This window comes from Abramis brama, assembly GCF_963993115.1.
Source record: "Abramis brama genome assembly, chromosome: 5".
Classification (NCBI taxonomy): domain Eukaryota; kingdom Metazoa; phylum Chordata; class Actinopteri; order Cypriniformes; family Leuciscidae; genus Abramis; species Abramis brama.
This window is the reverse complement of record NC_139967.1, coordinates 17,444,528-17,457,905: the sequence shown is the minus strand read 5'-3', so window position 1 is coordinate 17,457,905 and position 13,378 is coordinate 17,444,528. Positions and strand designations below refer to the sequence as shown.

Sequence of the window (13,378 nt, the reverse complement as noted above, 5' to 3'; positions counted from 1 at the left end):
CTAAACTCCAGTGACCATTTCAGTGTAGTGTAAACCTGTAGGCTTGTGTGGTAAATAATAAATAATACCAAAATGAGTTTTTAGGTTTCTATGTTTGTCGCCCTCTGGAGGATTATTTGGAAAAGCCACAAGTTGCTGCTACTAGTGTAAGTGTACAGTTCAACACGCCTCCTTACAGCTGGATGTGTATTCGTCTCCAGGAAATCACTTGAAACATCAGCTAAGAAAATGGCTGCAATATGATCCAGTTAACGTTAATCCTTCACGGTTTTCAAACGTGTCTTTCGAAAGTCGCATGGTATTCGCCACTTAGGTAAAGTTGGTTTTATATTCGCACATTCGCACTTTCACATCTCAATAACAAGCGCAATAAAGCACATTTTTGCTAAATAAAAGCAGCTACATGATCTTTAGGACAAAGATGGTGAACTACAACACTCTCCACAATCAATCAAAACGGGCAAATATTGTTTTAATGGCATACAAAGTTGCGACTGTTCACTGAACATTCAATGTGTGTGGTAAAGAAGATTAGGGACCGTCTAAAAAGGTCTATTTTTTTCCATTGTGTGCAAACAGACAACTACATTTTTGCAAAGTACAGATGTACCAGCAAATCTCTCTCACATTATGTGTTCTAATGCTATTGATTGCACTTTAGCAACAATAAAAAATGCATTATAATTAGGAAACCTGCCTCACTTTACATAATGTACATAAATATTTTTAGAATAAAATTACATTAATTCACCAAAGGGATTTTTTACTATCCGAAGGTTGTAGCATGTTCCTAGTGACCACACTGACTTGCTACAGGTGAAATTTTGACAAAAAGTCCCTTACTGTACATACAGTTGACAAATATGTTTTTTTTTTTAATTACTGTAATTCACCCTAAGTATTTTTTCGTGTTCCAAAGGCTGTAGTGTTTTCCTACAGACCACACTGACCTACTACAGGTGAAATTTGGACAAAAAGTCCCTTACTGTACGTACAGTTGACAAATTATGTTTTTTTTTAAATTACTGTAATTCACCCTAAGTATTTTTTCGTGTTCCAAAGGGTGTAGTGCTTTCCTAGTGACCACACCGACTTACTACAGGTGAAATTTTGACAACAGTGTACAATTATCAAATATGTTTATGTAATGAGCATATTATTACATATGTTTATTACATGTTTTTGAAATAAACTGTAAATCACCTATAGAGTTTTTTATATATATCCCAAAGGTTGTAGTACTTTCCTACAGACCAGACTGACTTACTACAGGTGAAATTTTGACTATAACTCCCTTACTGTACGTACAATTATCAAATAAGTTTATGAAAAAATTACTGTAATTCACCTAAAGTATTTGTTCATGTTCCAAAGGCTGTAGTGCTTTCCTAGTGACCAGACTGACTTACTACAGGTGGAATTTTGACAATATCTCCTTTACTGTACGTACAATAAACAAATAAGTTTAAGAAAAAATTACAGTAATTCCCCTAAAGTATTTTTTCATGTTCCAAAGGCTGTAGTGCTTCCCTAGTGATCAGACTGACATACTACAGGTGGAATTTTGACAATACCTCCCTTACTGTACGTACAATAAACAAATACATTTAAGAAAAAATTACAGTAATTCCCCTAAAGTATTTTTTCCTGTTCCAAAGGCTGTAGTGCTTTCCTAGTGACCACACTGACTTACTCCAGGTGGAATTTTGACAATACCTCCTTTACTGTACGTACAATAATCAAATATGTTTATGAAAAAATGACTGTTATTCCGCTAAAGTATTTTTTCCTGTTCCAAAGGCTGTAGTGCTTCCCTAGTGATCAGACTGACTTACTACAGGTGGAATTTTGACAATACCTCATTTACTGTACGTACAATAAACAAATGTTCAAGAAAAAATTACAGTAATTCCCCTAAAGTATTTTTTCATGTTCCAAAGGCTGTAGTGCTTTCCTAGTGACCACACTGACTTACTACAGGTGGAATTTTGACAATACCTCCTTTACTGTACGTACAATAATCAAATATGTTTATAAAAAATTTACTGTAATTCACCTAAAGTATTTTTTCCTGTTCCAAAGGCTGTAGTGCTTTCCTAGTGACCAGACTGAGTTACTACACATGCATTTTTGACAATACCTCCTTTACTGTACGTACAATAATCAAATATGTTTATGAAAAAATGACTGTTATTCCCCTAAAGTATTTTTTCCTGTTCCAAAGGCTGTAGTGCTTCCCTAGTGATCAGACTGACTTACTCCAGGTGGAATTTTGACAATATCTCCTTTACTGTACGTACAATAAACAAATAAGTTTAAGAAAAAATTACAGTAATTCCCCTAAAGTATTTTTTCATGTTCCAAAGGCTGTAGTGCTTCCCTAGTGATCAGACTGACATACTACAGGTGGAATTTTGACAATACCTCCCTTACTGTACGTACAATAAACAAATACATTTAAGAAAAAATTACAGTAATTCCCCTAAAGTATTTTTTCCTGTTCCAAAGGCTGTAGTGCTTTCCTAGTGACCACACTGACTTACTACAGGTGGAATTTTGACAATACCTCCTTTACTGTACGTACAATAATCAAATATGTTTATAAAAAATTTACTGTAATTCACCTAAAGTATTTTTTCCTGTTCCAAAGGCTGTAGTGCTTTCCTAGTGACCAGACTGAGTTACTACACATGCATTTTTGACAATACCTCCTTTACTGTACGTACAATAATCAAATATGTTTATGAAAAAATGACTGTTATTCCCCTAAAGTATTTTTTCCTGTTCCAAAGGCTGTAGTGCTTCCCTAGTGATCAGACTGACTTACTACAGGTGGAATTTTGACAATACCTAATTTACTGTACGTACAATAAACAAATGTTCAAGAAAAAATTACAGTAATTCCCCTAAACTATTTTTTCATGTTCCAAAGGCTGTAGTGCTTTCCTAGTGACCACACTGACTTACTACAGGTGGAATTTTGACAATACCTCCTTTACTGTACGTACAATAATCAAATATGTTTATAAAAAATTTACTGTAATTCACCTAAAGTATTTTTTCCTGTTCCAAAGGCTGTAGTGCTTTCCTAGTGACCAGACTGAGTTACTACACATGCATTTTTGACAATACCTCCTTTACTGTACGTACAATAATCAAATATGTTTATGAAAAAATGACTGTTATTCCCCTAAAGTATTTTTTCCTGTTCCAAAGACTTGTAGTGCTTCCCTAGTGATCAGACTGACTTACTACAGGTGGAATTTTGACAATACCTCATTTACTGTACGTACAATAAACAAATGTTCAAGAAAAAAATACAGTAATTCCCCTAAAGTATTTTTTCATGTTCAAAAGGCTGTAGTGCTTTCCTAGTGACTTACTCCAGGTGGAATTTTGACAATACCTCCTTTACTGTACGTACAATAAACAAATAAGTTTAAGAAAAAATTACAGTAATTCACCTAAAGTATTTTTTCCTGTTCCAAAGGCTGTAGTGCTTTCCTAGTGACCAGACTGACTTACTACAGGTGGAATTTTGACAATATCTCCTTTACTGTACGTACAATAAACAAATAAGTTTAAGAAAAACTTACAGTAATTCCCCTAAAGTATTTTTTCATGTTCCAAAGGCTGTAGTGCTTTCCTAGTGATCAGACCGACTTACTACAGGTGGAATTTTGACAATACCTCTTTTACTGTACGTACAATAAACAAATAAGTTTAAGAAAAACTTACAGTAATTCCCCTAAAGTATTTTTTCATGTTCCAAAGGCTGTAGTGCTTCCCTAGTGATCAGACCGACTTACTACAGGTGGAATTTTGACAATACCTCTTTTACTGTACGTACAATAAACAAATAAGTTTAAGAAAAACTTACAGTAATTCCCCTAAAGTATTTTTTCATGTTCCAAAGGCTGTAGTGCTTCCCTAGTGATCAGACCGACTTACTACAGGTGGAATTTTGACAATATCTCCTTTACTGTACGTACAATAAACAAATAAGTTTAAGAAAAACTTACAGTAATTCCCCTAAAGTATTTTTTCATGTTCCAAAGGCTGTAGTGCTTTCCTAGTGACCACACTGACTTACTCCAGGTGGAATTTTGACAATACCTCCTTTACTGTACGTACAATAAACAAATAAGTTCAAGAAAAAATTACAGTAATTCCCCTAAAGTATTTTTTCCTGTTCCAAAGGCTGTAGTGCTTTCCTAGTGACCACACTGACTTACTACAGGTGGAATTTTGACAATACCTCCTTTACTGTACGTTCAGTATACAAATATTAATTAAAAATAAATTACAGTAATTCACCTATAGTGTTTTTTAGATATTCCAAAGGTTGTAGTGCTTTCATAGTGATCAGACTGACTTACTACTTGTTAAATACTGCCAATACCTTACTGTAAGTATAGTACAAACATATTATTATTAAAAAGTTACTGTAATTTCTCCTTTTTTCATGTTCCAAAGGTTATAGTATGTTCCCAGTGATCGCTCTACTCAATTAACTTTGATAAATGTATTAGGTAAAAGTATGTATTAGAACTGCTGTTCCTTGTACAACACAATTCTTTCATTGATTAAAAATAGCAGATATTTTAGGTTAATAATATTTTCAATGTTATAAATAAGCAACGCCCTTATTGTAATTATTCAAGTTACGTTTTTGTTATGAAGTCCTGAAGAAGTGGATTCTGGAACACACTGCTGCTTCAATGTATATCTAATGAGTGATTATAATCAAGGTATTAATCAATAGTTTTCCTTCTATATATCAAATGAGTTGAATGACTTCTCTAGGCTTATGAGATTTTACTTTTGTTATATACAGTGAGGAAAATAAGTATTTGAACACCCTGCTATTTTGCAAGTTCTCCCACTTGGAAATCATGGAGGGGTCTGAAATTGTCATCGTAGGTGCATGTCCACTGTGAGAGACATAATCTAAAAAAGAAAAACCAAAAATCACAATATATGATTTTTTAACTATTTATTTGTATGATACAGCTGCAAATAAGTATTTGAACACCTGTCTATCAGCTAGAATTCTGACCCTCAAAGACCTGTTAGTCTGCCTTTAAAATGTCCACCTCCACTCCATTTATTATCCTAAATTAGATGCACCTGTTTGAGGTCGTTAGCTGCATAAAGACACCTGTCCACCCCATACAATCAGTAAGAATCCAGCTACTAACATGGCTAAGACCAAAGAGCTGTCCAAAGACACTAGAGACAAAATTGTACATCTCCACAAGGCTGGAAAGGGCTACGGGGAAATTGCCAAGCAGCTTGGTGAAAAAAGGTCCACTGTTGGAGCAATCATTAGAAAATGGAAGGAGCTAAACATGACTGTCAATCTCCCTCGGACTGGGGCTCCATGCAAGATCTCACCTCGTGGGGTCTCAATGATCCTAAGAAAGGTGAGAAATCAGCCCAGAACTACACAGGAGGAGCTGGTCAATGACCTGAAAAGAGCTGGGACCACCGTTTCCAAGGTTACTGTTGGTAATACACTAAGACGTCATGGTTTGAAATCATGCATGGCACGGAAGGTTCCCCTGCTTAAACCAGCACATGTCAAGGCCCGTCTTAAGTTTGCCAATGACCATTTGGATGATCCAGAGGAGTCATGGGAGAAAGTCATGTGGTCAGATGAGACCAAAATAGAACTTTTTGGTCATAATTCCACTAAACGTGTTTGGAGGAAGAAGAATGATGAGTACCATCCCAAGAACACCATCCCTACTGTGAAGCATTGGGGTGGTAGCATCATGCTTTGGGGGTGTTTTTCTGCACATGGTACAGGGCGACTGCACTGTATTAAGGAGAGGATGACCGGGGCCATGTATTGCAAGATTTTGGGGAACAACCTCCTTCCCTCAGTTAGAGCATTGAAGGCTGGGTCTTCCAACATGACAATGACCCGAAGCACACAGCCAGGATAACCAAGGAGTGGCTCTGTAAGAAGCATATCAAGGTTCTGGCGTGGCCTAGCCAGTCTCCAGACCTAAACCCAATAGAGAATCTTTGGAGGGAGCTCAAACTCCGTGTTTCTCAGCGACAGCCCAGAAACCTGACTGATCTAGAGAAGATCTGTGTGGAGGAGTGGGCCAAAATCCCTCCTGCAGTGTGTGCAAACCTGGTGAAAAACTACAGGAAACGTTTGACCTCTGTAATTGCAAACAAAGGCTACTGTACCAAATATTAACATTGATTTTCTCAGGTGTTCAAATACTTATTTGCAGCTGTATCATACAAATAAATAGTTAAAAAATCATACATTGTGATTTCTGGATTTTTTTTTTAGATTATGTCTCTCACAGTGGACATGCACCTACGATGACAATTTCAGACCCCTCCATGATTTCTAAGTGGGAGAACTTGCAAAATAGCAGGGTGTTCAAATACTTATTTTCCTCACTGTAAATTATCAGTGTGATTATCGAAAATGTTATTTCATGTATCATTTAAATATAAGTCTGTATTTGATATCTGAGGTGTAACGTAAGGGTCTGGCCCATGCCCGGAATGCAGTAACAGTGCTTGCTCATTTAGCCTGGCTTCCAGAGATGAAATATGGACTTCTTTAACAGGTGTCACTACATCCATCTGCTTTTCTAGGCTACCCTGATAGCAATGGTCTCAGGAGTCATTGAAACCTATAGTTGACAGACCATTTCTTAGTTAAAGTCTTTACTTTACAGTTAGATTTAAAGTATCCTCTCCTTGAGATAAATGACATGTTATATTAATGTTTTGAGAAGACTCTCCTCCTCACCAAATCCAATCTTGAAGAAACTGTGTCTGTGTGTGTTAGTATTCTTGGTTACATGTTAAGGAACAAGTGGAAATATAGCTGCAAGCAGCGATACGGGGCCAAGCCCCTGAAGCAGCAGTAAGAGCAGTAATAGTAAAAACAGCAGAAATTGAAGAAAAAAGAGCTGGTTTAGAAGTATAGGTGAAAATGAACTCATAATGAACAGAAGTTCAGATGAGAATGAACATATAATGAAGAAGATATATATATTAATCCAAAAGGAAGAAAGATTAATACAACGTTGAATAATAAAGGAATCGACATGACACAACATTACACACAATTGTTTTTAAATCATCCCACGCGGGGCTCAAACCCATTATCTCTGGGTCAGATACCTGTCACTCATATCATTAGCCACTGGGAAGTTGCGTGTTTGGCAAGATGAAGAAGGTCCAGTAGTTCAAGTGAGAAGCAATTCAAAATGAATAATTTTTGTATAAATTTACTGCATGCTGTATTTATTGAGTTCGCTCACATATAGACACCATGTCTGGAACAGAAGCAACTTTTACACCACAATACCTCTTGCGGTCTGGGAATGAGCCACACAGGATTCAAACCCACAACCGGAATGGTTCAGGGCTCGCGGCATGTGGTTTAGCAGCTTGCACCACTCAGATGACGCTGTCTTACCAAGCTGCCAAGGAGAGGCTTAAGTGTAAGAATGAGCACACAAAGGCATGTTAACCAGATTAGTTAAGTTAGCAAGTTAAGTTAGCTTAATGCTAATGTAGTTTATGGTTATCCTGATAGCTGAAGAGCCACATTAGAAAGAATGGCATCAGGTTAGCATGCTAACCAATTAGCATGCTAAGCTAACTACCATAAGGCAACAAATACAGGTCAAATTTGGAGAAATGTATATCAGGAACGATAGCAAAAATAAAAAATCTGTTCAGTCACTTCAGTGTGGCTTGGTCCAAAGATCATCTGAGCCAATTTTTGTAAAAATTGAACAAAATTTGAATGAGGAGTAGCACAAAAAAATGAACACTGTACTTTTCAAAATGGCCACTACTGTAATCGGCAGAGTCTTAATATAAGATATATGACAAAGCTTAGACCTTGGTGAAGGGTATAATTGCTGTGATTTTTGTAAATGTAAGGGGAAGCGGCCTACTTTTGATCACTGGTTCTGATTCTTGACTTCTGCCTGATGAAACTGCAAACATTCTTCAGTAAAATTTCCTTTAATTTATTATAATTCTGACTCTTGTCTTAAATTGAGTGCACTTCTAACTCCTGGTCCTAATAAATCATATCTGGTCCTTGGGTCTTTAACTGTAAGTCCCAAAATACAGATATACAGTGGTAATCCATATTGAAACAAGGACAATAAAGCAGAAGTTTCAGCAGATATTCTTTTGATGTTCCACTGTTTAAGGTACACAGTGAGCACAACCATTGGGCATCTTTTTTCAGGTAGCTTGTCTGGTGATAGTCCAATGCAGCATACATTGGGTACCATCTTTGGCACTGTTCACGTTGGTAAACATGACAAGGATTAATTATGTAACAAACCACTAACAGTTATAGTTATGTGTGTTAACCAATTACATAATGCAATGAATAAATATTGAATAAAATGTTCAATTGCTTAAATATTTTTGTTTACCCAAAGTAGTCCTGACTGGAAACATTTGAAAAAATTGTATTCAAACACACACATTTGTTTTACTTAAACTTTTATGTCACTTCTCTAAAAGAAAATATAGTAAAGTAAAAAGTACTTGACAAAACAATCAGTTAAAGGGTTTATGATAATATAAGAACAACTTAAACCAAGAGAGGATCAACAACAGCAAAATTTTAAAGAGGTGATATTGAAATTTTACTCTAACCACAAGGAATTAATTAAAACTTTTATGTATAATCTCAGTGGAACAATTAGAAAGATAATAGAAATAAAACAGTGCACTGTACAGTATCTTGAATGCCTCCATGATCTTGCTGTTCGTTATCTGTCAGATTTGCTGCACCAATGCATACAGGTTCAGTCACTACTGTTAATAATAATGTAGCCCCTATTAATGTACTACAACCTTAAACAAACAAAACCCCCTTTAGTGAATTACAGTTAGTATATATATTATTATGTAAAACAGTATTATTAGGTATTGTCAAAATTTCACCTGGAGTAAGTCAGTGTGGTCACTAGGAAAGCACTACAATCTTTGGAATATATATATAAAAAACACTATAGGTGAATTACAGTTTATTACATAAGCATATGTAATAAACACATGTAATAATGTTTATTACATAAAAATATTTGATAATTGTACAGTAAAGGAGGTATTGTCAAAATTTCACCTGTAGTAAGTCGGTGTGGTCACTAGGAAAGCACTACACCCTTTGGAACACGAAAAAATACTTAGGGTGAATTACAGTAATTTAAAAAAAAACATATTTGTCAACTGTACGTACAGTAAGGGACTTTTTGTCAAAATTTCACCTGTAGTAAGTCAGCCTGGTCTGTAGGAAAACACTACAGCCTTTGGAACATGAAAAAATACTTTAGGGGAATTACTGTAATTTTTTCTTAAACGTATTTGTTTATTGTACATACAGTAAAGGAGGTATTGTCAAAATTCCACCTGTAGTAAGTCGATCTGATCACTAGGAAAGCACTACAGCCTTTGGAACATGAAAAAATATTTTAGGGGAATTACTGTAATTTTTTCTTGAACTTATTTGTTTATTGAACGTACAGTAAAGGAGGTATTGTCAAAATTCCACCTGTAGTAAGTCAGTGTGGTCACTAGGAAAGCACTACAGCCTTTGGAACATGAAAAAATACTTTAGGGGAATTACTGTAATTTTTTCTTAAATGTATTTGTTTATTGTACGTACAGTAAAGGAGGTATTGTCAAAATTCCACCTGTAGTAAGTCGGTCTGATCACTAGGAAAGCACTACAGCCTTTGGAACATGAAAAAATACTTTAGGGGAATTACTGTAATTTTTTCTTGAACTTATTTGTTTATTGTACGTACAGTAAAGGAGGTATTGTCAAAATTCCACCTGTAGTAAGTCAGTGTGGTCACTAGGAAAGCACTACAGCCTTTGGAACATGAAAAAATACTTTAGGGGAATTACTGTAATTTTTTCTTGAACTTATTTGTTTATTGTACGTACAGTAAAGGAGGTATTGTCAAAATTCCACCTGTAGTAAGTCAGTGTGGTCACTAGGAAAGCACTACGGCCTTTGGAACATGAAAAAATAGTTTAGGGGAATAACTGTAATTTTTTCTTAAACTTATTTGTTTATTGTACGTACAGTAAGGGAGTTATTGTCCAAATTTCACCTGGTGTAAGTCAGTGTGGTCACTAGGAAAGCACTACAGCCTTTGAAACAGGAAAAAATAGTTTAGGGGAATTACAGTAATTTTTTCTTGGACTTATTTGTTTATTGTACGTACAGTAAGGGAGTTATTGTCCAAATTTCACCTGTAGTAAGTCAGTGTGGTCACTAGGAAAGCACTACAGCCTTTGGAACAGGAAAAAATACTTTAGGGGAATTACTGTAATTTTTTCTTAAACTTATTTGTTTATTGTACGTACAGTAAAGGAGGTATTGTCAAAATTCCACCTGTAGTAAGTCAGTGTGGTCACTAGGAAAGCACTACAGCCTTTGGAACATGAAAAAATACTTTAGGGGAATTACTGTAATTTTTTCTTGAACTTATTTGTTTATTGTACGTACAGTAAAGGAGGTATTGTCAAAATTCCACCTGTAGTAAGTCAGTCTGATCACTAGGAAAGCACTACGGCCTTTGGAACATGAAAAAATACTTTAGGGGAATTACTGTAATTTTTTCTTAAACTTATTTGTTTATTGTACGTACAGTAAGGGAGTTATTGTCCAAATTTCACCTGTAGTAAGTCAGTGTGGTCACTAGGAAAGCACTACAGCCTTTGAAACAGGAAAAAATAGTTTAGGGGAATTACAGTAATTTTTTCTTGGACTTATTTGTTTATTGTACGTACAGTAAGGGAGTTATTGTCCAAATTTCACCTGGAGTAAGTCAGTGTGGTCACTAGGAAAGCACTACAGCCTTTGGAACATGAAAAAATACTTTAGGGGAATTACTGTAATTTTTTCTTGAACTTATTTGTTTATTGTACGTACAGTAAAGGAGGTATTGTCAAAATTCCACCTGTAGTAAGTCAGTGTGGTCACTAGGAAAGCACTACAGCCTTTGAAACATGAAAAAATACTTTAGGGGAATTACTGTAATTTTTTCTTAAACTTATTTGTTTATTGTACGTACAGTAAGGGAGTTATTGTCCAAATTTCACCTGGAGTAAGTCAGTGTGGTCACTAGGAAAGCACTACAGCCTTTGGAACATGAAAAAATACTTTAGGGGAATTACTGTAATTTTTTCTTAAACTTATTTGTTTATTGTACGTACAGTAAGGGAGTTATTGTCCAAATTTCACCTGGAGTAAGTCAGTGTGGTCACTAGGAAAGCACTACAGCCTTTGAAACAGGAAAAAATAGTTTAGGGGAATTACAGTAATTTTTTTGGAAACGTATTCGTTTATTGTACGTACAGTAAGGGAGTTATTGTCAACATTCCACCTGTAGTAAGTCAGTCTGATCACTAGGAAAGTACTACAACCATTGAATATAAATATAAAAACACACTATAGGTGAATTACAGTTTATTACAAAAACACATGTAATAATGTTTATTACATAGATATATTTGATAATTGTACAGTTATTGTCCAAATTCCACCTGGAGTAAGTCAGTGTGGTCACTAGGAAAGCACTACAGCCTTTGGAACAGGAAAAAATGATTTGATTATTGTACTGTTTGGGGTGGGGTACAGTTGTAAGACCCAAGACCAGATATGATGACAGAAGACCAGGAGTCGTGAAATTCAATCAAATAAGTAAAATTTTACTGAAGAATAGTTTGCAGTTAAATTGGTAGAGCCAGCGTCAAAGTCACGAGAAGGTCGCAAGCCAACTCTACCTTACAAACAAATCTCACACAATTATACCTTTTTCAAGGACATGCATTACATAATCGTTTACTTCTGATTGGCTAAGAGAACATAAAGTCTAAACAATAATACATTTTTGATAGCTAAGTGGGTATATCGCCGTTAATCAGAATATTTGTCGTCCATTTCCGAGATTTAAGTCCGTGGTAACCTTCTTCCAGGGTCCAAGAATGTTGTATATCACAAAGTTCTGAACCTGCAAAGAATAAAAAATGCACACACACACACAACACTGCCTGACAAACAACAGTTCTCTTTGAGGCTGAAGAAGGCCTGAGCTCATTATCAGAAGAGCAGTCCACCTAAACAGGCTGATAAAACATTTCACTCCAGGAAAGCAGGAACGATAATATGCCCCTTTACTCCACTCCCTAAAGAAATACACGAGATGTTCACTTGATGAAAATAAGGTGAAATTATGTATAAATTGACCCTCAAACTTATACAAGTCAACTAAGACAGATATATAGATGAAGATATGTGGATATTGTTGTGAAATATGCAATTATTCTATTGTAATAATGGCTTGTTGTATATGAAGTATTTATGGGTCATAGTAAACCACAATTGTAACTAATAAAAAAGTGGTTTTATAATGAAAGGTACCATAAGTAGTTGTTAAACAATTTATTAAGAAAGTGTTTACTGCACTGTAAAAAAAGAAAAGTTGACTTAACTTAAAATTATAAGGCAACTTGCTGCAGATTTTTTGAGTTGACTCAACTAAAACATCTCTATAGTTGAGTTGACTCGACTATAACATCTCCAGCTGAGTAAACTCTATTAGTTGAGTCAACTCAAAAAATCTGTGCAGCAAGTTGCCTTAGAATTTTAAGTTTAGTCAACTTTTCTTTTACAGTGTGTAAAACACTTGTATTAATAATCATTGTAACCATATATTGAGAAAATAGTTTATTAAGAAAAACACCTGAACTTGTTTTATAAATATTTTTATTATGAAAATGTTTTTTAAAGAAAAGCATACCACACTGAAGGTTGTAAGCATTTATTAAGCAGATGATGGTGGCAGAGTAGAGAGGAATTGAAAATGTATTAGAAAGAGCTTTGCAAAAGAAAGGAGAAAAATGCCATCATTACCGTCTATGTGTTGCGGACGAGATACAGAAGATACAGCCATGATGGAAAGGTCCAGAAAAAGAGGACAAAGAGACGAAGAGTTTTATATGTGAAAGTCCTAAGGGGTCTTCCAGAAATAATGACAGTTCAAGATTTTGTGTTTGACCAATTGGCTGTAAAACACTGAATGTATGCAGATGGAGTTTCCAGGAGTCCCAAGACAATCCCAAGACAATTGTCATCAAAAGGCCCCTTGCATGTGAACACAACCCAAAGGCACACACTGGAATGCACCTAAAAGAAAATGAATACAGAAATGATTAGGATACTACTTGATTGTTGAATTTTTAATAAGAATAAAGTAATCATTCAAAAGGATATATATAATTTAATTGAAGAAACAGGGGATTCTGACCCCAACCTTTCAGTACGTACAGTAAGGGAGGTATTGTCAAAATT

At 35.3% G+C, this 13,378-nt stretch overlaps 1 protein-coding gene across 1 annotated transcript in view; it reads left to right on the top strand.

Moving 5' to 3' along the window:
- Window positions 1–134: 134 nt before the first annotated feature.
- Window positions 135–13,378, top strand: part of man1b1b (mannosidase, alpha, class 1B, member 1b) — a 25,387-nt gene continuing 12,143 nt past the window's right edge. Inside the window, exon 1 of the mRNA XM_084113494.1 lies at window positions 135–313. The gene's annotated coding sequence lies outside the window, so the exon portion shown is untranslated. The remainder of the gene's footprint in view (window positions 314–13,378) is intronic.